This window comes from Oncorhynchus kisutch, linkage group LG28 (genome assembly GCF_002021735.2).
Source record: "Oncorhynchus kisutch isolate 150728-3 linkage group LG28, Okis_V2, whole genome shotgun sequence".
NCBI classification, from domain to species: domain Eukaryota; kingdom Metazoa; phylum Chordata; class Actinopteri; order Salmoniformes; family Salmonidae; genus Oncorhynchus; species Oncorhynchus kisutch.
In genome coordinates, this window is record NC_034201.2 from 47,794,776 (window position 1) to 47,821,290 (window position 26,515).

A 26,515-nucleotide genomic window follows, 5' to 3' on the forward strand; every position below is an offset into this window, starting at 1 on the left:
ACGGTTAAATTGTTTCACGGACCAAATCGCTACAGTCTGTGACGTTGTGAATTTCTCCGTGTTCTTGTCCTTCCACACGTCCATTGTACCCCAGTCAGGTCAATGGCCTCGGGTCAAAACCAGGTGCCATCAGCCTAAACAGAGGGCAATGATCCAGAAAACATTATTCTACAAATATATCAGCATGATTCAAAACAATTTGGGCCCCCTATATAGTACACTACTTTAGACCAGGGCTCCCTATAGGGTACACTACTTCAGACCAGGGCTCCCTATAGGGTACACTACTTCAGACCAGGGCCCCCTATATAGTACACTACTTCAGACCAGGGCCCATAGGGCTCCCTATAGGGTACACTACTTCAGACCAGGGCCCCCTATATAGTACACTACTTCAGACCAGGGCCCATAGGGCTCCCTATAGGGTACACTACTTCAGACCAGGGCTCCCTATATAGTACACTACTTCAGACCAGGGCTCCCTATATAGTACACTACTTTAGACCAGGGCCCATAGGGCTCCCTATATAGTACACTACTTCAGACCAGGGCTCCCTATATAGTACACTACTTCAGACCAGGGCTCCCTATAGGGTACACTACTTCAGACCAGGGCTCCCTATAGGGTACACTACTTCAGACCAGGGCTCCCTATATAGTACACTACTTCAGACCAGGGCCCCCTATATAGTACACTACTTCAGACCAGGGCTCCCTATAGGGTACACTACTTCAGACCAGGTTCCCCTATATAGTACACTACTTCAGACCAGGGCTCCCTATAGGGTACACTACTTCAGACCAGGGCTCCCTATAGGGTACACTACTTCAGACCAGGGCTCCCTATATAGTACACTACTTCAGACCAGGGCCCCCTATATAGTACATTACTTCAGACCAGGGCTCCCTATAGGGTACACTACTTCAGACCAGGGCTCCCTATATAGTACACTACTTCAGACCAGGGCCCATAGGGCCCCCTATAGGGTACACTACTTCAGACCAGGGCTCCCTATATAGTACACTACTTCAGACCAGGGACCATAAGGCTCCCTATATAGTACACTACTTCAGACCAGGGACCATAGGGCTCCCTTTATAGTACACTACTTCATCCTGTCTGTCAGTGAGTTACTGTGGAACCACATCCAGTCAGTTACTGTGGAACCACATCCTGTCAGTTAATGTGGAACCACATCCTGTCAGTCAGTCAGTTACTGTGGAACCACATCCTGTCAGTTACTGTGGAACCACATCCTGCCAGTTACTGTGGAACCACATCCTGTCAGTCAGTTACTGTGGAACCACATCCTGTCAGTCAGTCAGTTACTGTGGAACGACATCCAGTCAGTTACTGTGGAACCACATCCTGTCAGTCAGTGAGTTACTGTGGAACCACATCCTGTCAGTTACTGTGGAACCACATCCTGTCAGTCAGTCAGTTACTGTGGAACGACATCCTGTCAGCTACTGTGGAACACACAGTCACCTTGGTTAAGACACACACTGACACGGTCACCTTGGTTAAGACACTGACACGGTCACCTTGGTTAAGACACACACTGACACGGTCACCTTGGTTAAGACACACTGACACGGTCACCTTGGTTAAGACACTGACACGATGACCTTGGTTAAGACACACACTGATACGGTCACCTTGGTTAAGACACACACTGATACAGTCACCTTGGTTAAGACACACACTGACACGGTCACCTTGGTTTAAGACACACTGACACGGTCACCTTGGTTAAGACACACACTGACACGGTCACCTTGGTTAAGACACACACTGACACGGTCACTTTGGTTAAGACACTGACACGGTCACCTTGGTTAAGACACTGACACGGTCACCTTGGTTAAGACACACACTGACACGGTCACCTTGGTTAAGACACACACTGACACGGTCACCTTGGTTAAGACACACTGACACGGTACCTTGGTTAAGACACACACTGACACGGTCACCTTGGTTAAGACACACACTGACACGGTCACCTTGGTTAAGACACACACTGACACGGTCCACCTTGGTTAAGACCCACACTGACGCGGTCACCTTGGTTAAGACCCACACTGACACGGCCACCTGGTTAAGACACACAGACACGGTCACCTGGTTAAGACACACTGACACGGTCACCTGGTTAAGACACACACTGACACGGTCACCTTGGTTAAGACACACACTGACACGGTCACCTTGGTTAAGACACCACACTGACACGGTCACTTGGTTAACACACTGACACGGTCACCTAGGTTAAGACACACAATGACACGGTCACCTTGGTTAAGACACACTGACACGGTCACCTTGGTTAAGACACACACTGATACGGTCACCTTGGTTAAGACACACACTGATACGGTCACCTTGGTTAAGACACACACTGACACGGTCACCTTGGTTAAGACACACTGACACGGTCACCTTGGTTAAGACACACTGACACGGTCACCTTGGTTAAGACACACACTGACACGGTCACCTTGGTTAAGACACACACTGACACCGTCACCTTGGTTAACACACTGACACGGTCACCTAGGTTAACATACTGACACGGTCACCTTGGTTAAGACACACTGACACGGTCACCTTGGTTAAGACACACTGACACGGTCACCTTGGTTAAGACACACTGACACGGTCACCTTGGTTAAGACACACACTGACACGGTCACCTTGGTTAAGACACACACTGACACCGTCACCTTGGTTAACACACTGACACGGTCACCTAGGTAACATACTGACACGGTCACCTTGGTTAAGACACACACTGACACGGTCACCTTGGTTAACACACTGACACGGTCACCTAGGTTAAGACACACAATGACACGGTCACCCTTGGTTAAGACACACACTGATACGGTCACCTTGGTTAAGACACACTGACACGGTCACCTTGGTTAAGACACACACTGACACAGTCACCTTGGTTAAGACACACACTGATATGGTCACCTTGGTTAAGACACACACTGACACGGTCACCTTGGTTAAGACAACACTGACACAGTCACCTTGGTTAAGACACACACTGATACGGTCACCTTGGTTAAGACACACACTGACACGGTCACCTTGGTTAAGACACACTGACACGGTCACCTTGGTTAAGACACACACTGCCCACGGTCACCTTGGTTAACACACTGACACGGTCACCTAGGTTAAGACACACAATGACACGGTCACCTTGGTTAAGACACACACTGATACGGTCACCTTGGTTAAGACACACTGACACGGTCACCTTGGTTAAGACACACACTGACACAGTCACCTTGGTTAAGACACACACTGATACGGTCACCTGGTTAAGACACACACGACACGGTCACCTTGGTTAAGACACACACTGACACAGTCACCTTGGTTAAGACACACACTGATACGGTCACCTTGGTTAAGACCACACACTGACACGGTCACCTTGGTTAAGACACACTGACACGGTCACCTTGGTTAAGACACACACTGACCACGGTCACCTTGGTTTAAGACACTGACACGGTCACCTTGGTTAAGACACTGACACGGTCACCTTGGTTAAGACACACACTGACACGGTCACCTTGGTTAAGACACTGACACGGTCACCTAGGTTAAGACACACACTGACACGGTCACCCTTGGTTAACACACTGACAAGGTCACCTAGGTTAAGACACACACTGACACGGTCACCTTGGTTAAGACCACACACTGACACGGTCACCTTGGTTAAGACACACACTGACACGGTCACCTTGGTTAAGACACTGACACGGGCACCTTGGTTAAGACACACACTGACACGGTCCACCTTGGTTAAGACACACAGACACGGTCACCTTGGTTAAGACACACTGACCTGTCACCTTGGTTAAGACACACACTGACACGGTCACCTTGGTTAAGACACACACTGACACGGTCACCTTGGTTAAGACACACACTGACACGGTCACCTTGGTTAAGACACACACTGACACCGGTCACCTTGGTTAAGACACACACTGACACGGTCACCTTGGTTAAGACACACACTGACACGGTCACCTTGGTTAAGACACTGACACGGGCACCTTGGTTAAGACACACAATGACACGGTCACCTTGGTTAAGACACACTGACACGGTCACCTTGGTTAAGACACACTGACACGGTCACCTTGGTGAAGACACACACTGACACGGTCACCTTGGTTAAGACACACACTGACACCGTCACCTTGGTTAACACACTGACACGGTCACCTAGGTTAACATACTGACACGGTCACCTTGGTTAAGACACACACTGACACGGTCACCTTGGTTAACACACTGACACGGTCACCTAGGTTAGACACACAATGACACGGTCACCTTGGTTAAGACACACACTGATACGGTCACCTTGGTTAAGACACACTGACACGGTCACCTTGTGTTAAGACACACACTGACCAGTCACCTTGGTTAAGACACACACTGATACGGTCACCTTGGTTAAGACACACACTGACACGGTCACCTTGGTTAAGACACACTGACACGGTCACCTTGGTTAAGACACACACTGACACGGTCCACCTTGGTTAACACACTGACACGGTCACCTTGGTTAAGACACCACAATGACACGGTCACCTTGGTTAAGACACACACTGATACGGTCACCTTGGTTAGACACACTGACACGGTCACCTTGGTTAGACACACACTGACACGGTCCACCTTGGTTAAGACACACACTGATACGGTCACCTTGGTTAAGACACACACTGACACGGTCACCTTGGTTAAGACACACTGACACGGTCACCTTGGTTAAGACACACACTGACACGGTCACCCTTTGGTTAAGACACTGACACGGTCCCTTGGTTAAGACACTGACACGGTCACCTTGGTTAAGACACTGACACGGTCACCTTGGTTAAGACACACACTGACACGGTCACCTTGGTTAAGACACTGACACGGTCACCTAGGTTAAGACACACACTGATACGTCACCTTGGTTAAGGACACACACTGACACGGGTCACCTTGGTTAAGACACACTGACACGGTCACCTTGGTTAAGACACACCACTGACACGGTCACCTTGGTTAAGACACACTGACACGCGTCACCTTGGTTAAGACACACTGACACGGTCACCTTGGTTAAGACACACACTGACACGGTCACTTTGGTTAAGACACACACTGACACCGTCACCTGGTTTAACACACTGACACGGTCACCTAGGTTAACATACTGACACGGTCACTTGGTTAAGACACACACTGACACGGTCACCTTGGTTAACACACTGACACGGTCACCTAGGTTAAGACACAGGAATGACACGGTCCCTTGGTTAAGACACACAATGATACGGTCACCTTGGTTAAGACACACTGACACGGTCACCTTGGTTAAGACACACACTGACACAGTCACCTTGGTTAAGACACACACTGATACGGTCACCTTGGTTAAGACACACACTGACACGGTCACCTTGGTTAAGACACACTGACACGGTCACCTTGGTTAAGACACACACTGACACGGTCACCTTGGTTAAGACACTGACACGGTCACCTTGGTTAAGACACACACTGACACGGTCACCTTGGTTAACACACTGACACGGTCACCTTGGTTAAGACACACACTGACACGGTCACCTTGGTTAAGACACACACTGACACGGTCACCTTGGTTAAGACACACACTGACACGGTCACCTTGGTTAAGACACTGACACGGGCACCTTGGTTAAGACACACACTGACACGGTCACCTTGGTTAAGACACACACTGACACGGTCACCTTGGTTAAGACACACTGACACGGTCACCTTGGTTAAGACACACACTGACACGGTCACCTTGGTTAAGACACACACTGACACGGTCACCTTGGTTAAGACACACACTGACACGGTCACCTTGGTTAAGACACTGACACGGTCACCTTGGTTAAGACACACACTGACACGGTCACCTTGGTTAAGACACACACTGACACGGTCACCTTGGTTAAGACACACAGACACGGTCACCTTGGTTAAGACACACTGACACGGTCACCTTGGTTAAGACACACACTGACACGGTCACCTTGGTTAAGACACACACTGACACGGTCACCTTGGTTAAGACACACACTGACACCGTCACCTTGGTTAACACACTGACACGGTCACCTAGGTTAACACACTGACACGGTCACCTTGGTTAAGACACACACTGACACGGTCACCTTGGTTAAGACACACACTGACACGGTCACCTTGGTTAACACACTGACACGGTCACCTTGGTTAAGACACACACTGACACGGTCACCTTGGTTAAGACACACACTGACACGGTCACCTTGGTTAAGACACACACTGACACGGTCACCTTGGTTAAGACACACACTGACACAGTCACCTTGGTTAAGACACACACTGACACGGTCACCTTGGTTAAGACACACTGACACGGTCACCTTGGTTAACACACTGACACGGTCACCTTGGTTAAGACACACACTGACACGGTCACCTTGGTTAACACACTGACACGGTCACCTAGGTTAAGACACACAATGACACGGTCACCTTGGTTAAGACACACACTGACACGGTCACCTTGGTTAAGACACACTGACACGGTCACCTTGGTTAAGACACACACTGACACAGTCACCTTGGTTAAGACACACACTGACACGGTCACCTTGGTTAAGACACACACTGACACGGTCACCTTGGTTAAGACACACACTGACACGGTCACCTTGGTTAAGACACACACTGACACGGTCACCTTGGTTAAGACACACACTGACACGGTCACCTTGGTTAAGACACACTGACACGGTCACCTTGGTTAAGACACACACTGACACGGTCACCTTGGTTAACACACTGACACGGTCACCTTGGTTAAGACACACAATGACACGGTCACCTTGGTTAAGACACACACTGATACGGTCACCTTGGTTAAGACACACACTGACACGGTCACCTTGGTTAAGACACACACTGACACGGTCACCTTGGTTAAGACACACTGACACGGTCACCTTGGTTAAGACACACACTGACACGGTCACCTTGGTTAAGACACACACTGACACGGTCACCTTGGTTAAGACACACACTGACACGGTCACCTTGGTTAAGACACACACTGACACGGTCACCTTGGTTAAGACACACTGACACGGTCACCTTGGTTAAGACACACACTGACACGGTCACCTTGGTTAACACACTGACACGGTCACCTAGGTTAAGACACACACTGACACGGTCACCTTGGTTAAGGCACACACTGATACGGTCACCTTGGTTAAGACACTGACACGGGCACCTTGGTTAAGACACACACTGACACAGTCACCTTGGTTAAGACACAAACTGACACGGTCACCTTGGTTAAGACACACAGACACGGTCACCTTGGTTAAGACACACTGACACTGTCACCTTGGTTAAGACACACACTGACACGGTCACCTTGGTTAAGACACACACTGACACGGTCACCTTGGTTAAGACACACACTGACACCGTAACCTTGGTTAACACACTGACACGGTCACCTAGGTTAACACACTGACACGGTCACCTTGGTTAAGACACACACTGACACTGTCACCTTGGTTAAGACACACACTGACACGGTCACCTTGGTTAACACACTGACACGGTCACCTTGGTTAAGACACACACTGACACGGTCACCTTGGTTAAGACACACACTGATACGGTCACCTTGGTTAAGACACACACTGACACGGTCACCTTGGTTAAGACACACACTGACACGGTCACCTTGGTTAAGACACACTGACACGGTCACCTTGGTTAAGACACACACTGACACGGTCACCTTGGTTAAACACACTGACACGGTCACCTTGGTTAAGACACACACTGACACGGTCACCTTGGTTAAGGCACACACTGATACGGTCACCTTGGTTAAGACACACTGACACGGTCACCTTGGTTAAGACACACACTGACACGGTCACCTTGGTTAAGACACACACTGACACGGTCACCTTGGTTAAGACACACACTGACACGGTCACCTTGGTTAAGACACACACTGACACGGTCACCTTGGTTAAGACACACACTGACACGGTCACCTTGGTTAAGACACACTGACACGGTCACCTTGGTTAAGACACACACTGACACGGTCACCTTGGTTAACACACACTGACACGGTCACCTTGGTTAAGACACACTGACACGGTCACCTTGGTTAAGACACACTGACACGGTCACCTTGGTTAAGACACACACTGACACGGTCACCTTGGTTAAGACACACACTGACACGGTCACCTTGGTTAAGACACACACTGACACGGTCACCTTGGTTAACACACTGACACGGTCACCTTGGTTACACACACTGACACGGTCACCTTGGTTAAGACACACACTGACACGGTCACCTTGGTTAACACACTGACACGGTCACCTTGGTTAAGACACACACTGACACGGTCACCTTGGTTAAGACACACTGACACGGTCACCTTGGTTAAGACACACTGACACGGTCACCTTGGTTAAGACACACACTGACACGGTCACCTTGGTTAAGACACACACTGACACGGTCACCTTGGTTACACACACTGACACGGTCACCTTGGTTAAGACACACACTGACACGGTCACCTTGGTTAAGACACACACTGACACGGTCACCTTGGTTAAGACACACACTGACACGGTCACCTTGGTTAAGACACACTGACACGGTCACCTTGGTTAAGACACACACTGACACGGTCACCTTGGTTAAACACACTGACACGGTCACCTTGGTTAAGACACACACTGACACGGTCACCTTGGTTAAGACACACACTGACACGGTCACCTTGGTTAAGACACACTGACACGGTCACCTTGGTTAAGACACACACTGACACGGTCACCTTGGTTAAGACACACACTGACACGGTCACCTTGGTTAAGACACACACTGACACGGTCACCTTGGTTAAGACACACTGACACGGTCACCTTGGTTAAGACACACACTGACACGGTCACCTTGGTTAAGACACACACTGACACGGTCACCTTGGTTAACACACTGACACGGTCACCTTGGTTAAGACACACACTGACACGGTCACCTTGGTTAAGACACACACTGACACGGTCACCTTGGTTAAGACACACTGACACGGTCACCTTGGTTAAGACACACACTGACACGGTCACCTTGGTTAAGACACACACTGACACGGTCACCTTGGTTAAGACACACACTGACACGGTCACCTTGGTTAAGACACACTGACACGGTCACCTTGGTTAAGACACACACTGACACGGTCACCTTGGTTAAGACACACTGACACGGTCACCTTGGTTAAGACACACTGACACGGTCACCTTGGTTAAGACACTGACACGGTCACCTTGGTTAAGACACACACTGACACGGTCACCTTGGTTAAGACACTGACACGGTCACCTAGGTTAAGACACACACTGACACGGTCACCTTGGTTAAGACACACACTGACACGGTCACCTTGGTTAAGACACACTGACACGGTCACCTTGGTTAAGACACACTGACACGGTCACCTTGGTTAAGACACACACTGACACGGTCACCTTGGTTAAGACACACACTGACACCGTCACCTTGGTTACACACACTGACACGGTCACCTTGGTTACACACACTGACACGGTCACCTTGGTTAAGACACACACTGACACGGTCACCTTGGTTAACACACTGACACGGTCACCTTGGTTAAGACACACACTGACACGGTCACCTTGGTTAAGACACACACTGACACGGTCACCTTGGTTAGACACACTGACACGGTCACCTTGGTTAAGACACACACTGACACGGTCACCTTGGTTAAGACACACACTGACACGGTCACCTTGGTTAAGACACACACTGACACGGTCACCTTGGTTAAGACACACTGACACGGTCACCTTGGTTAAGACACACACTGACACGGTCACCTTGGTTAAGACACACTGACACGGTCACCTTGGTTAAGACACTGACACGGGCACCTTGGTTAAGACACACACTGACACGGTCACCTTGGTTAAGACACACTGACACGGTCACCTTGGTTAAGACACACACTGACACGGTCACCTTGGTTAACACACTGACACGGTCACCTTGGTTAAGACACACACTGACACGGTCACCTTGGTTAAGACACACACTGACACGGTCACCTTGGTTAAGACACACACTGACACGGTCACCTTGGTTAAGACACACACTGACACGGTCACCTTGGTTAAGACACACACTGACACGGTCACCTTGGTTAAGACACTGACACGGTCACCTTGGTTAAGACACACACTGACACGGTCACCTTGGTTAAGACACACACTGACACGGTCACCTTGGTTAAGACACACTGACACGGTCACCTTGGTTAAGACACACTGACACGGTCACCTTGGTTAAGACACACACTGACACGGTCACCTTGGTTAAGACACACACTGACACGGTCACCTTGGTTAAGACACACACTGACACGGTCACCTTGGTTAACACACTGACACGGTCACCTTGGTTAACACACTGACACGGTCACCTTGGTTAAGACACACACTGACACGGTCACCTTGGTTAAGACACACACTGACACGGTCACCTTGGTTAACACACTGACACGGTCACCTTGGTTAAGACACACACTGACACGGTCACCTTGGTTAAGACACACACTGACACGGTCACCTTGGTTAAGACACACACTGACACGGTCACCTTGGTTAAGACACACACTGACACGGTCACCTTGGTTAAGACACACTGACACGGTCACCTTGGTTAAGACACACACTGACACGGTCACCTTGGTTAACACACTGACACGGTCACCTTGGTTAAGACACACACTGACACGGTCACCTTGGTTAAGACACACACTGACACGGTCACCTTGGTTAAGACACACTGACACGGTCACCTTGGTTAAGACACACACTGACACGGTCACCTTGGTTAAGACACACACTGACACGGTCACCTTGGTTAAGACACACAGACACGGTCACCTTGGTTAAGACACACTGACACTGTCACCTTGGTTAAGACACACACTGACACGGTCACCTTGGTTAAGACACACACTGACACGGTCACCTTGGTTAAGACACACACTGACACGGTCACCTTGGTTAACACACTGACACGGTCACCTTGGTTAACACACTGACACGGTCACCTTGGTTAAGACACACACTGACACGGTCACCTTGGTTAAGACACACACTGACACGGTCACCTTGGTTAACACACTGACACGGTCACCTTGGTTAAGACACACACTGACACGGTCACCTTGGTTAAGACACACACTGACACGGTCACCTTGGTTAAGACACACACTGACACGGTCACCTTGGTTAAGACACACACTGACACGGTCACCTTGGTTAAGACACACTGACACGGTCACCTTGGTTAAGACACACACTGACACGGTCACCTTGGTTAACACACTGACACGGTCACCTTGGTTAAGACACACACTGACACGGTCACCTTGGTTAAGACACACACTGACACGGTCACCTTGGTTAAGACACACTGACACGGTCACCTTGGTTAAGACACACACTGACACGGTCACCTTGGTTAAGACACACACTGACACGGTCACCTTGGTTAAGACACACACTGACACGGTCACCTTGGTTAAGACACACACTGACACGGTCACCTTGGTTAAGACACACACTGACACGGTCACCTTGGTTAAGACACACACTGACACGGTCACCTTGGTTAAGACACACTGACACGGTCACCTTGGTTAAGACACACACTGACACGGTCACCTTGGTTAAGACACACACTGACACGGTCACCTTGGTTAAGACACACTGACACGGTCACCTTGGTTAAGACACACTGACACGGTCACCTTGGTTAAGACACACACTGACACGGTCACCTTGGTTAAGACACACACTGACACGGTCACCTTGGTTAAGACACACACTGACACGGTCACCTTGGTTAAGACACACACTGACACGGTCACCTTGGTTAAGACACACTGACACGGTCACCTTGGTTAAGACACTGACACGGGCACCTTGGTTAAGACACACACTGACACGGTCACCTTGGTTAAGACACACTGACACGGTCACCTTGGTTAAGACACACTGACACGGTCACCTTGGTTAAGACACACACTGACACGGTCACCTTGGTTAAGACACACACTGACACGGTCACCTTGGTTAACACACTGACACGGTCACCTTGGTTAACACACTGACACGGTCACCTTGGTTAAGACACACACTGACACGGTCACCTTGGTTAACACACTGACACGGTCACCTTGGTTAAGACACACACTGACACGGTCACCTTGGTTAAGACACACACTGACACGGTCACCTTGGTTAAGACACACTGACACGGTCACCTTGGTTAAGACACACACTGACACGGTCACCTTGGTTAAGACACACACTGACACGGTCACCTTGGTTAAGACACACACTGACACGGTCACCTTGGTTAAGACACACTGACACGGTCACCTTGGTTAAGACACACACTGACACGGTCACCTTGGTTAACACACTGACACGGTCACCTTGGTTAAGACACACACTGACACGGTCACCTTGGTTAAGACACACACTGACACGGTCACCTTGGTTAAGACACACTGACACGGTCACCTTGGTTAAGACACACACTGACACGGTCACCTTGGTTAAGACACACACTGACACGGTCACCTTGGTTAAGACACTGACACGGTCACCTTGGTTAAGACACACACTGACACGGTCACCTTGGTTAAGACACACACTGACACGGTCACCTTGGTTAAGACACACTGACACGGTCACCTTGGTTAAGACACACTGACACGGTCACCTTGGTTAAGACACACACTGACACGGTCACCTTGGTTAAGACACACACTGACACGGTCACCTTGGTTAAGACACACACTGACACGGTCACCTTGGTTAACACACTGACACGGTCACCTAGGTTAACATACTGACACGGTCACCTTGGTTAAGACACACACTGACACGGTCACCTTGGTTAAGACACACACTGACACGGTCACCTTGGTTAACACACTGACACGGTCACCTTGGTTAAGACACACACTGACACGGTCACCTTGGTTAAGACACACACTGACACGGTCACCTTGGTTAAGACACACACTGACACGGTCACCTTGGTTAAGACACACACTGACACGGTCACCTTGGTTAAGACACACTGACACGGTCACCTTGGTTAAGACACACACTGACACGGTCACCTTGGTTAAGACACACACTGACACGGTCACCTTGGTTAAGACACACACTGACACGGTCACCTTGGTTAAGACACACACTGACACGGTCACCTTGGTTAAGACACACTGACACGGTCACCTTGGTTAAGACACACACTGACACGGTCACCTTGGTTAAGACACACACTGACACGGTCACCTTGGTTAAGACACACTGACACGGTCACCTTGGTTAAGACACACTGACACGGTCACCTTGGTTAAGACACACACTGACACGGTCACCTTGGTTAAGACACACACTGACACGGTCACCTTGGTTAAGACACACACTGACACGGTCACCTTGGTTAAGACACACTGACACGGTCACCTTGGTTAAGACACACACTGACACGGTCACCTTGGTTACACACACTGACACGGTCACCTTGGTTAAGACACACACTGACACGGTCACCTTGGTTAAGACACACACTGACACGGTCACCTTGGTTAAGACACACTGACACGGTCACCTTGGTTAAGACACACACTGACACGGTCACCTTGGTTAAGACACACACTGACACGGTCACCTTGGTTAAGACACTGACACGGTCACCTTGGTTAAGACACACACTGACACGGTCACCTTGGTTAAGACACACACTGACACGGTCACCTTGGTTAAGACACACTGACACGGTCACCTTGGTTAAGACACACTGACACGGTCACCTTGGTTAAGACACACACTGACACGGTCACCTTGGTTAAGACACACACTGACACGGTCACCTTGGTTAAGACACACACTGACACGGTCACCTTGGTTAACACACTGACACGGTCACCTTGGTTAACACACTGACACGGTCACCTTGGTTAAGACACACACTGACACGGTCACCTTGGTTAAGACACACACTGACACGGTCACCTTGGTTAACACACTGACACGGTCACCTTGGTTAAGACACACACTGACACGGTCACCTTGGTTAAGACACACACTGACACGGTCACCTTGGTTAAGACACACACTGACACGGTCACCTTGGTTAAGACACACACTGACACGGTCACCTTGGTTAAGACACACTGACACGGTCACCTTGGTTAAGACACACACTGACACGGTCACCTTGGTTAACACACTGACACGGTCACCTTGGTTAAGACACACACTGACACGGTCACCTTGGTTAAGACACACACTGACACGGTCACCTTGGTTAAGACACACTGACACGGTCACCTTGGTTAAGACACACACTGACACGGTCACCTTGGTTAAGACACACACTGACACGGTCACCTTGGTTAAGACACACACTGACACGGTCACCTTGGTTAAGACACACACTGACACGGTCACCTTGGTTAAGACACACACTGACACGGTCACCTTGGTTAAGACACACACTGACACGGTCACCTTGGTTAAGACACACTGACACGGTCACCTTGGTTAAGACACACACTGACACGGTCACCTTGGTTAAGACACACACTGACACGGTCACCTTGGTTAAGACACACTGACACGGTCACCTTGGTTAAGACACACTGACACGGTCACCTTGGTTAAGACACACACTGACACGGTCACCTTGGTTAAGACACACACTGACACGGTCACCTTGGTTAAGACACACACTGACACGGTCACCTTGGTTAAGACACACACTGACACGGTCACCTTGGTTAAGACACACACTGACACGGTCACCTTGGTTAAGACACTGACACGGGCACCTTGGTTAAGACACACACTGACACGGTCACCTTGGTTAAGACACACTGACACGGTCACCTTGGTTAAGACACACTGACACGGTCACCTTGGTTAAGACACACACTGACACGGTCACCTTGGTTAAGACACACACTGACACGGTCACCTTGGTTAACACACTGACACGGTCACCTAGGTTAACACACTGACACGGTCACCTTGGTTAAGACACACACTGACACGGTCACCTTGGTTAACACACTGACACGGTCACCTTGGTTAAGACACACAATGACACGGTCACCTTGGTTAAGACACACACTGACACGGTCACCTTGGTTAAGACACACTGACACGGTCACCTTGGTTAAGACACACACTGACACAGTCACCTTGGTTAAGACACACACTGACACGGTCACCTTGGTTAAGACACACACTGACACGGTCACCTTGGTTAAGACACACTGACACGGTCACCTTGGTTAAGACACACACTGACACGGTCACCTTGGTTAACACACTGACACGGTCACCTTGGTTAAGACACAATGACACGGTCACCTTGGTTAAGACACACACTGACACGGTCACCTTGGTTAAGACACACTGACACGGTCACCTTGGTTAAGACACACACTGACACGGTCACCTTGGTTAAGACACACACTGACACGGTCACCTTGGTTAAGACACACACTGACACGGTCACCTTGGTTAAGACACACACTGACACGGTCACCTTGGTTAAGACACACACTGACACGGTCACCTTGGTTAAGACACACACTGACACGGTCACCTTGGTTAAGACACACTGACACGGTCACCTTGGTTAAGACACACACTGACACGGTCACCTTGGTTAAGACACTGACACGGTCACCTTGGTTAAGACACTGACACGGTCACCTTGGTTAAGACACACACTGACACGGTCACCTTGGTTAAGACACTGACACGGTCACCTAGGTTAAGACACACACTGACACGGTCACCTTGGTTAACACACTGACAAGGTCACCTTGGTTAAGACACACACTGACACGGTCACCTTGGTTAAGACACACACTGACACGGTCACCTTGGTTAAGACACACACTGACACGGTCACCTTGGTTAAGACACTGACACGGGCACCTTGGTTAAGACACACACTGACACGGTCACCTTGGTTAAGACACACAGACACGGTCACCTTGGTTAAGACACACTGACACTGTCACCTTGGTTAAGACACACACTGACACGGTCACCTTGGTTAAGACACACACTGACACGGTCACCTTGGTTAAGACACACTGACACGGTCACCTTGGTTAAGACACACACTGACACGGTCACCTTGGTTAACACACTGACACGGTCACCTTGGTTAAGACACACACTGACACGGTCACCTTGGTTAAGACACACACTGACACGGTCACCTTGGTTAAGACACACTGACACGGTCACCTTGGTTAAGACACACACTGACACGGTCACCTTGGTTAAGACACACACTGACACGGTCACCTTGGTTAAGACACACACTGACACGGTCACCTTGGTTAAGACACACACTGACACGGTCACCTTGGTTAACACACTGACACGGTCACCTTGGTTAAGACACACACTGACACGGTCACCTTGGTTAAGACACACACTGACACGGTCACCTTGGTTAAGACACACTGACACGGTCACCTTGGTTAAGACACACACTGACACGGTCACCTTGGTTAAGACACACACTGACACGGTCACCTTGGTTAAGACACACACTGACACGGTCACCTTGGTTAAGACACACACTGACACGGTCACCTTGGTTAAGACACACACTGACACGGTCACCTTGGTTAAGACACACACTGACACGGTCACCTTGGTTAAGACACACTGACACGGTCACCTTGGTTAAGACACACACTGACACGGTCACCTTGGTTAAGACACTGACACGGTCACCTTGGTTAAGACACTGACACGGTCACCTTGGTTAAGACACACACTGACACGGTCACCTTGGTTAAGACACTGACACGGTCACCTAGGTTAAGACACACACTGACACGGTCACCTTGGTTAACACACTGACACGGTCACCTAGGTTAAGACACACACTGACACGGTCACCTTGGTTAAGACACACACTGACACGGTCACCTTGGTTAAGACACACACTGACACGGTCACCTTGGTTAAGACACTGACACGGTCACCTTGGTTAAGACACACACTGACACGGTCACCTTGGTTAAGACACACTGACACGGTCACCTTGGTTAAGACACACTGACACGGTCACCTTGGTTAAGACACACACTGACACGGTCACCTTGGTTAAGACACACACTGACACGGTCACCTTGGTTAAGACACACTGACACGGTCACCTTGGTTAAGACACACACTGACACGGTCACCTTGGTTAACACACTGACACGGTCACCTTGGTTAAGACACACAATGACACGGTCACCTTGGTTAAGACACACACTGACACGGTCACCTTGGTTAAGACACACTGACACGGTCACCTTGGTTAAGACACACACTGACACAGTCACCTTGGTTAAGACACACACTGACACGGTCACCTTGGTTAAGACACACACTGACACGGTCACCTTGGTTAAGACACACACTGACACGGTCACCTTGGTTAAGACACACACTGACACGGTCACCTTGGTTAAGACACACACTGACACGGTCACCTTGGTTAAGACACACTGACACGGTCACCTTGGTTAAGACACACACTGACACGGTCACCTTGGTTAAGACACTGACACGGTCACCTTGGTTAAGACACACTGACACGGTCACCTTGGTTAAGACACACACTGACACGGTCACCTTGGTTAAGACACTGACACGGTCACCTAGGTTAAGACACACACTGACACGGTCACCTTGGTTAACACACTGACAAGGTCACCTAGGTTAAGACACACACTGACACGGTCACCTTGGTTAAGACACACACTGACACGGTCACCTTGGTTAAGACACACACTGACACGGTCACCTTGGTTAAGACACACTGACACGGTCACCTTGGTTAAGACACACTGACACGGTCACCTTGGTTAAGACACACACTGACACGGTCACCTTGGTTAAGACACACACTGACACGGTCACCTTGGTTAAGACACACACTGACACGGTCACCTTGGTTAACACACTGACACGGTCACCTTGGTTAACACACTGACACGGTCACCTTGGTTAAGACACACACTGACACGGTCACCTTGGTTAAGACACACACTGACACGGTCACCTTGGTTAACACACTGACACGGTCACCTTGGTTAAGACACACACTGACACGGTCACCTTGGTTAAGACACACACTGACACGGTCACCTTGGTTAAGACACACACTGACACGGTCACCTTGGTTAAGACACACACTGACACGGTCACCTTGGTTAAGACACACTGACACGGTCACCTTGGTTAAGACACACACTGACACGGTCACCTTGGTTAACACACTGACACGGTCACCTAGGTTAAGACACACACTGACACGGTCACCTTGGTTAAGACACACACTGACACGGTCACCTTGGTTAAGACACACACTGACACGGTCACCTTGGTTAACACACTGACACGGTCACCTTGGTTAAGACACACACTGACACGGTCACCTTGGTTAAGACACACACTGACACGGTCACCTTGGTTAAGACACACTGACACGGTCACCTTGGTTAAGACACACACTGACACAGTCACCTTGGTTAAGACACACACTGATACGGTCACCTTGGTTAAGACACACACTGACACGGTCACCTTGGTTAAGACACACTGACACGGTCACCTTGGTTAAGACACACACTGACACGGTCACCTTGGTTAACACACTGACACGGTCACCTAGGTTAAGACACACACTGACACGGTCACCTTGGTTAAGACACACACTGACACGGTCACCTTGGTTAAGACACACTGACACGGTCACCTTGGTTAAGACACACACTGACACGGTCACCTTGGTTAAGACACACACTGACACGGTCACCTTGGTTAAGACACACACTGACACGGTCACCTTGGTTAAGACACACACTGACACAGTCACCTTGGTTAAGACACACACTGACACGGTCACCTTGGTTAAGACACACACTGACACGGTCACCTTGGTTAAGACACACTGACACGGTCACCTTGGTTAAGACACACACTGACACGGTCACCTTGGTTAAGACACTGACACGGTCACCTTGGTTAAGACACTGACACGGTCACCTTGGTTAAGACACACACTGACACGGTCACCTTGGTTAAGACACTGACACGGTCACCTAGGTTAAGACACACACTGACACGGTCACCTTGGTTAACACACTGACAAGGTCACCTAGGTTAAGACACACACTGACACGGTCACCTTGGTTAAGACACACACTGACACGGTCACCTTGGTTAAGACACACACTGACACGGTCACCTTGGTTAAGACACTGACACGGGCACCTTGGTTAAGACACACACTGACACGGTCACCTTGGTTAAGACACACTGACACGGTCACCTTGGTTAAGACACACTGACACGGTCACCTTGGTTAAGACACACACTGACACGGTCACCTTGGTTAAGACACACACTGACACGGTCACCTTGGTTAAGACACACTGACACGGTCACCTTGGTTAAGACACACACTGACACGGTCACCTTGGTTAACACACTGACACGGTCACCTTGGTTAAGACACACACTGACACGGTCACCTTGGTTAAGACACACACTGACACGGTCACCTTGGTTAAGACACACTGACACGGTCACCTTGGTTAAGACACACACTGACACGGTCACCTTGGTTAAGACACACACTGACACGGTCACCTTGGTTAAGACACACACTGACACGGTCACCTTGGTTAAGACACACACTGACACGGTCACCTTGGTTAACACACTGACACGGTCACCTTGGTTAAGACACACACTGACACGGTCACCTTGGTTAAGACACACACTGACACGGTCACCTTGGTTAAGACACACTGACACGGTCACCTTGGTTAAGACACACACTGACACGGTCACCTTGGTTAAGACACACACTGACACGGTCACCTTGGTTAAGACACACACTGACACGGTCACCTTGGTTAAGACACACACTGACACGGTCACCTTGGTTAAGACACACACTGACACGGTCACCTTGGTTAAGACACACACTGACACGGTCACCTTGGTTAAGACACACTGACACGGTCACCTTGGTTAAGACACACACTGACACGGTCACCTTGGTTAAGACACTGACACGGTCACCTTGGTTAAGACACTGACACGGTCACCTTGGTTAAGACACACACTGACACGGTCACCTTGGTTAAGACACTGACACGGTCACCTAGGTTAAGACACACACTGACACGGTCACCTTGGTTAACACACTGACAAGGTCACCTAGGTTAAGACACACACTGACACGGTCACCTTGGTTAAGACACACACTGACACGGTCACCTTGGTTAAGACACACACTGACACGGTCACCTTGGTTAAGACACTGACACAGGCACCTTGGTTAAGACACACACTGACACGGTCACCTTGGTTAAGACACACAGACACGGTCACCTTGGTTAAGACACACTGACACTGTCACCTTGGTTAAGACACACACTGACACGGTCACCTTGGTTAAGACACACACTGACACGGTCACCTTGGTTAAGACACACTGACACGGTCACCTTGGTTAAGACACACACTGACACGGTCACCTTGGTTAACACACTGACACGGTCACCTAGGTTAAGACACACACTGACACGGTCACCTTGGTTAAGACACACACTGACACGGTCACCTTGGTTAAGACACACTGACACGGTCACCTTGGTTAAGACACACACTGACACAGTCACCTTGGTTAAGACACACACTGACACGGTCACCTTGGTTAAGACACACACTGACACGGTCACCTTGGTTAAGACACACACTGACACGGTCACCTTGGTTAAGACACACACTGACACGGTCACCTTGGTTAAGACACACACTGACACGGTCACCTTGGTTAAGACACACTGACACGGTCACCTTGGTTAAGACACACACTGACACGGTCACCTTGGTTAAGACACACTGACACGGTCACCTTGGTTAAGACACACACTGACACGGTCACCTTGGTTAAGACACACACTGACACGGTCACCTTGGTTAAGACACACTGACACGGTCACCTTGGTTAAGACACACACTGACACGGTCACCTTGGTTAACACACTGACACGGTCACCTTGGTTAAGACACACACTGACACGGTCACCTTGGTTAAGACACACACTGACACGGTCACCTTGGTTAAGACACACTGACACGGTCACCTTGGTTAAGACACACACTGACACGGTCACCTTGGTTAAGACACACACTGACACGGTCACCTTGGTTAAGACACACACTGACACGGTCACCTTGGTTAAGACACACACTGACACGGTCACCTTGGTTAAGACACACACTGACACGGTCACCTTGGTTAAGACACACACTGACACGGTCACCTTGGTTAAGACACACTGACACGGTCACCTTGGTTAAGACACACACTGACACGGTCACCTTGGTTAAGACACTGACACGGTCACCTTGGTTAAGACACTGACACGGTCACCTTGGTTAAGACACACACTGACACGGTCACCTTGGTTAAGACACTGACACGGTCACCTAGGTTAAGACACACACTGACACGGTCACCTTGGTTAACACACTGACACGGTCACCTAGGTTAAGACACACACTGACACGGTCACCTTGGTTAAGACACACACTGACACGGTCACCTTGGTTAAGACACACACTGACACGGTCACCTTGGTTAAGACACACTGACACGGTCACCTTGGTTAAGACACACTGACACGGTCACCTTGGTTAAGACACACACTGACACGGTCACCTTGGTTAAGACACACACTGACACGGTCACCTTGGTTAAGACACACACTGACACGGTAACCTTGGTTAACACACTGACACGGTCACCTAGGTTAACATACTGACACGGTCACCTTGGTTAAGACACACACTGACACGGTCACCTTGGTTAAGACACACACTGACACGGTCACCTTGGTTAACACACTGACACGGTCACCTTGGTTAAGACACACACTGACACGGTCACCTTGGTTAAGACACACACTGACACGGTCACCTTGGTTAAGACACACACTGACACGGTCACCTTGGTTAAGACACACACTGACACGGTCACCTTGGTTAAGACACACTGACACGGTCACCTTGGTTAAGACACACACTGACACGGTCACCTTGGTTAACACACTGACACGGTCACCTTGGTTAAGACACACAATGACACGGTCACCTTGGTTAAGACACACACTGATACGGTCACCTTGGTTAAGACACACTGACACGGTCACCTTGGTTAAGACACACACTGACACGGTCACCTTGGTTAAGACACACACTGACACGGTCACCTTGGTTAAGACACACACTGACACGGTCACCTTGGTTAAGACACACACTGACACGGTCACCTTGGTTAAGACACACACTGACACGGTCACCTTGGTTAAGACACACACTGACACGGTCACCTTGGTTAAGACACACTGACACGGTCACCTTGGTTAAGACACACACTGACACGGTCACCTTGGTTAAGACACACACTGACACGGTCACCTTGGTTAAGACACACTGACACGGTCACCTTGGTTAAGACACACTGACACGGTCACCTTGGTTAAGACACACACTGACACGGTCACCTTGGTTAAGACACACACTGACACGGTCACCTTGGTTAAGACACACACTGACACGGTCACCTTGGTTAAGACACACACTGACACGGTCACCTTGGTTAAGACACACACTGACACGGTCACCTTGGTTAAGACACTGACACGGTCACCTTGGTTAAGACACACACTGACACGGTCACCTTGGTTAAGACACACTGACACGGTCACCTTGGTTAAGACACACTGACACGGTCACCTTGGTTAAGACACACACTGACACGGTCACCTTGGTTAAGACACACACTGACACCGTCACCTTGGTTAACACACTGACACGGTCACCTAGGTTAACACACTGACACGGTCACCTTGGTTAAGACACACACTGACACGGTCACCTTGGTTAACACACTGACACGGTCACCTTGGTTAAGACACACAATGACACGGTCACCTTGGTTAAGACACACACTGACACGGTCACCTTGGTTAAGACACACTGACACGGTCACCTTGGTTAAGACACACACTGACACAGTCACCTTGGTTAAGACACACACTGACACGGTCACCTTGGTTAAGACACACACTGACACGGTCACCTTGGTTAAGACACACTGACACGGTCACCTTGGTTAAGACACACACTGACACGGTCACCTTGGTTAACACACTGACACGGTCACCTTGGTTAAGACACACAATGACACGGTCACCTTGGTTAAGACACACACTGATACGGTCACCTTGGTTAAGACACACTGACACGGTCACCTTGGTTAAGACACACACTGACACGGTCACCTTGGTTAAGACACACACTGACACGGTCACCTTGGTTAAGACACACACTGACACGGTCACCTTGGTTAAGACACACACTGACACGGTCACCTTGGTTAAGACACACACTGACACGGTCACCTTGGTTAAGACACACACTGACACGGTCACCTTGGTTAAGACACACTGACACGGTCACCTTGGTTAAGACACACACTGACACGGTCACCTTGGTTAAGACACTGACACGGTCACCTTGGTTAAGACACTGACACGGTCACCTTGGTTAAGACACACACTGACACGGTCACCTTGGTTAAGACACTGACACGGTCACCTAGGTTAAGACACACACTGACACGGTCACCTTGGTTAACACACTGACACGGTCACCTTGGTTAAGACACACACTGACACGGTCACCTTGGTTAAGACACACACTGACACGGTCACCTTGGTTAAGACACACACTGACACGGTCACCTTGGTTAAGACACTGACACGGTCACCTTGGTTAAGACACACACTGACACGGTCACCTTGGTTAAGACACACTGACACGGTCACCTTGGTTAAGACACACTGACACGGTCACCTTGGTTAAGACACACACTGACACGGTCACCTTGGTTAAGACACACACTGACACGGTCACCTTGGTTAAGACACACTGACACGGTCACCTTGGTTAAGACACACACTGACACGGTCACCTTGGTTAACACACTGACACGGTCACCTTGGTTAAGACACACACTGACACGGTCACCTTGGTTAAGACACACACTGACACGGTCACCTTGGTTAAGACACACTGACACGGTCACCTTGGTTAAGACACACACTGACACGGTCACCTTGGTTAAGACACACACTGACACGGTCACCTTGGTTAAGACACACACTGACACGGTCACCTTGGTTAAGACACACACTGACACGGTCACCTTGGTTAACACACTGACACGGTCACCTTGGTTAAGACACACACTGACACGGTCACCTTGGTTAAGACACACACTGACACGGTCACCTTGGTTAAGACACACTGACACGGTCACCTTGGTTAAGACACACACTGACACGGTCACCTTGGTTAAGACACACACTGACACGGTCACCTTGGTTAAGACACACACTGACACGGTCACCTTGGTTAAGACACACACTGACACGGTCACCTTGGTTAAGACACACACTGACACGGTCACCTTGGTTAAGACACACACTGACACGGTCACCTTGGTTAAGACACACTGACACGGTCACCTTGGTTAAGACACACACTGACACGGTCACCTTGGTTAAGACACTGACACGGTCACCTTGGTTAAGACACTGACACGGTCACCTTGGTTAAGACACACACTGACACGGTCACCTTGGTTAAGACACTGACACGGTCACCTAGGTTAAGACACACACTGACACGGTCACCTTGGTTAACACACTGACACGGTCACCTTGGTTAAGACACACACTGACACGGTCACCTTGGTTAAGACACACACTGACACGGTCACCTTGGTTAAGACACACACTGACACGGTCACCTTGGTTAAGACACTGACACGGTCACCTTGGTTAAGACACACACTGACACGGTCACCTTGGTTAAGACACACTGACACGGTCACCTTGGTTAAGACACACTGACACGGTCACCTTGGTTAAGACACACACTGACACGGTCACCTTGGTTAAGACACACACTGACACGGTCACCTTGGTTAAGACACACTGACACGGTCACCTTGGTTAAGACACACACTGACACGGTCACCTTGGTTAACACACTGACACGGTCACCTTGGTTAAGACACACACTGACACGGTCACCTTGGTTAAGACACACACTGACACGGTCACCTTGGTTAAGACACACTGACACGGTCACCTTGGTTAAGACACACACTGACACGGTCACCTTGGTTAAGACACACACTGACACGGTCACCTTGGTTAAGACACACACTGACACGGTCACCTTGGTTAAGACACACACTGACACGGTCACCTTGGTTAAGACACACACTGACACGGTCACCTTGGTTAAGACACACACTGACACGGTCACCTTGGTTAAGACACACTGACACGGTCACCTTGGTTAAGACACACACTGACACGGTCACCTTGGTTAAGACACTGACACGGTCACCTTGGTTAAGACACTGACACGGTCACCTTGGTTAAGACACACACTGACACGGTCACCTTGGTTAAGACACACACTGACACGGTCACCTTGGTTAAGACACTGACACGGTCACCTTGGTTAAGACACTGACACGGTCACCTTGGTTAAGACACACTGACACGGTCACCTTGGTTAAGACACACACTGACACGGTCACCTTGGTTTACACACACTGACACGGTCACCTTGGTTAAGACACACACTGACACGGTCACCTTGGTTAAGACACACACTGACACGGTCACCTTGGTTAAGACACACTGACACGGTCACCTTGGTTAAGACACACACTGACACAGTCACCTTGGTTAAGACACACACTGACACGGTCACCTTGGTTAAGACACACACTGACACGGTCACCTTGGTTAAGACACACACTGCCACGGTCACCTTGGTTAACACACTGACACGGTCACCTAGGTTAAGACACACAATGACACGGTCACCTTGGTTAAGACACACACTGACACGGTCACCTTGGTTAAGACACACTGACACGGTCACCTTGGTTAAGACACACACTGACACAGTCACCTTGGTTAAGACACACACTGACACGGTCACCTTGGTTAAGACACACACTGACACGGTCACCTTGGTTAAGACACACACTGACACGGTCACCTTGGTTAAGACACACACTGACACGGTCACCTTGGTTAAGACACACACTGACACGGTCACCTTGGTTAAGACACACTGACACGGTCA

General features: G+C 49.7%; 1 protein-coding gene across 1 annotated transcript in view; it reads left to right on the top strand.

Moving 5' to 3' along the window:
* Positions 1-26,515, top strand: part of LOC109886096 (reticulon-4 receptor-like 1) — a 642,701-nt gene that overhangs the window by 195,657 nt on the left and 420,529 nt on the right. The gene's annotated exons all lie outside the window — the stretch shown is intronic.